The sequence below is a fragment of the Octopus bimaculoides genome, chromosome 18 (genome assembly GCF_001194135.2).
Source record: "Octopus bimaculoides isolate UCB-OBI-ISO-001 chromosome 18, ASM119413v2, whole genome shotgun sequence".
In the NCBI taxonomy this organism is placed as follows: domain Eukaryota; kingdom Metazoa; phylum Mollusca; class Cephalopoda; order Octopoda; family Octopodidae; genus Octopus; species Octopus bimaculoides.
The window spans coordinates 51,974,105-51,977,164 of NC_068998.1; the positions used below are offsets into that span (position 1 = coordinate 51,974,105).

The following is a 3,060-nucleotide window of genomic DNA, read 5'->3' on the forward strand; positions in this document are numbered from 1 at the left end:
TATATATACATATATATATATATATAAGCACACACAGTATTTTCCAATATAAGAGTAAATATTGTATACAGTATAAGCATTCAGATGAAATTGCTTTCTTTCCAAACCTGTTACATTTTACATGGAATTCTCGGTCCTCTGAAATTCATCTTCGTCTGTGAGTTTCTCTACCTCTTTTGGCTGTATATTTTATCCTGAAAATTTCAACCCCTGTGCTGCAATGGGTTCAATTCCACTGCATGGCACCTTGGGCAAGTGTCTTTTACTATAGCCTCGGGCAGACCAAAGCCTTGTCAGGGGATTTGGTAGGCAGAAACTGATAAAAGCTCGTCGTATATATATATATATATATATATATATTGTATGTATGTATGTGTTTGTTGTTTGTGTCAGTGCTTGTCCCTCCATCATAGCTTGACAACTGATGTTCGTGTGTTTATGTCCCCCGTCACTTAGCAGTTCGGCAAAAAGAGACCGACAGAATAAGTACTAGGCTTACAAAGGGTAAGTCCTGGGGTCAATTTGTTTGACTAAAAGGTGGTGCTCCAGCATGGCCGCCGTCAAATGACTGAAACAAGTAAAAGAGAATACACATGATGGTCTTCTGCATAGTTTCTCTCTAACAAATTTCACTAATGCAGTATTGGTTAAGATGAAGTTTGCTTAAGGTACTCTGTTATTGAATTGAACCCAGAATTACATGATTGCAACGTAAACTTTACTGCCTAGTCATGTCTATGTCATGACACACACTTCTATTCCTGTCATTAGATTACACAGTGGTTACTTAATGAATATTAAAAAGATCAAGGAACATTTTCATTATAGTTCGGTAACAGAGAGAAAAATAAAATAGCTAAACCTTTGATATATTATGTTTACTGCTTACGTACCAATTACTGGAAAATTTATTGTTGTGTATAATATGGTATTCTTATTTATATTCCATTCTCTATTGAAAGGAATCGTTCTTGCAATGAATCACGGTAACAAATGGATCCTTTGAGCAATATTGAGACATAAATCTCTGTTTTTTTTCTTCACGTGTCTCAAAATAAGTAGCCTCCTATAAGACTTAACAAATAAACCCATAAAGTTCATGAAGGTGTTTGGTAAGTTCAGTTGACATGAAGAAGGATGAATCTTAATATTTTGCACCTTGTGTGCCCTTTGTCAGTAATGAAAAAATATAAAAAATAAAACTGTGTTGTCACTGATGTTTTTCTTCATTAGCTAATCACCAAAATAACAAAACAGCTTTCTCTTCCTCTCTCTCTTCCTCTCTTTTTCTCACTCCCTCTTTCCCTATCTCCTCTTCCTTTCATTTTCATCCTTCCCTCTCTCTCCTTCCCTTTCTCCTCACTTCTATTCTTCTCTTCCTCTTCTCTGCCTGTGCCCTTCTTGGCTTCTCCACTTTTTCTCCCCCCACCTCCTCCATTCTCTCTTCCTTACTCTCAGTTGATGAGTGAAATTCTGAAACTTTAGCTACCATCAATCACCATGGTGATCAAACTTACTGAATTGTATGAAATCTCTTATGGATTAATTTTTTGCTGATGCAGACCTTCACCAACACCTTCAAATTCCAAATTCTTCTGATAAAAAGCAGTCAGTTGGAGCTGATATAGTTTACAATAGGTCTGCTGCCCCCTGCTGAATATGTGGTTTTTCACTGGTTTTCCACTCATTTATTAGTCTTGAAAGAAAATGCAATATACAGAAGGAGAATAATGAATGAAATGAGAAATAAGGGAATCTTCTTACAATGCTAAAAGTTTTCACTTTTGTTACGACAAGTGGAATTTAAAAGAAATTTGATGGGTGAGTTTATCCAGATTAGTAATCCCGTAGAGGTTCGCTTGAGATAAGTATTGATGCTGTGAGTTGGGGGGTGGGGAGCTGGTAGTAGTTTTAGCACGCTGAGGAAAAGGCTTAGCAGCATTTCATCTGTATTTATGTTCTAAATTAATTAAAATTCCACCAAGATTGACTTCACCTTTCATCCTTCTAGGGTTGATAAAATAAGTACCAGTTGAACACTGGGGTCGATGTAATCGACTTAACCCCTCCTCTCATAACTGCTGGCCTTGTGCCAAAATGTGAAACTGATATTAGTGTTTTTTGTTGTTAATTAGCTCCAGCTCTCTTTTCTGTTCTACTGATGTTCTCTGAGGGTTTTTTGGTCAGTTAATGGTCAGCATCATTAGTGTTTTGGGTAAAACGCTTAGCAGCATTTTATCTGTCTTTCTCTCCTGGGTTCAAATGCCATTGGGGTCAACTTTGCCTTTCATCCTGTCGGGGTTGATAAAATAAGTACCAGTTGAACTCTGGCATTAATCTAATCAATTTTGCCCCTCCCTCAAAATTGCTGCCGTTGTGGCAAAGTTTGGAACCAATATTAGCAGTGTGCATTGCATAATTTGTGTTATCTGTGTGTTATAATTGTTATGTAACCCCCAAGTAATCTCAGGTTAAACACACCCTTGGCATCCAGGTCTAATAATGAGGTGCGACTTAGAGATCTATCGTTCAGATAAACTGAGTCTCCCCCACCTAACAAAGAACCATACTTCGCATTTCTACACACATTGGTTAATTGCATAATTAACCAGTGTGGTGGTTTGAAATGTACTCACTCCACTGAACAGCCTATACAGTCTGTAGAAGCCAACAAAGTGGACTTTGTTACAATGCAACAGTTGCTGTTCTTCTGCACTTATCATTGATCGTTTACATCCCAGCAGTGTTCAGCAGCTAATGAGCTGATTGATACTGCTGCTGCTAATTTTCTGTATATGTTGGTTTGTTTTGTTTGTTTTTGTCTAGACTGTATGGAAGTGGGAGGGGATGTTGTTGTTTAGCCTAAATCATTCCTGGTCCATCAGTCCCATGTTTAAAATGCATTTGTTTATATATATACATATATATATATATATATATAATAATAATATTAGGGATAAAATCCAAATTTACAGGTAAAGACTCAATTAAAATCAATTTATTAAAAATTAAATTAAATTAAGCTTCACAGTATAAAATATATTAATATATAGTATTAGG

The 3,060-nt window shown here is 36.3% G+C and overlaps 1 protein-coding gene across 1 annotated transcript in view; it reads left to right on the top strand.

Annotated features, from left to right (window-relative positions):
- Positions 1-3,060, top strand: part of LOC106878091 (diacylglycerol kinase zeta-like) — a 352,548-nt gene that overhangs the window by 244,040 nt on the left and 105,448 nt on the right. The window lies entirely within an intron of this gene.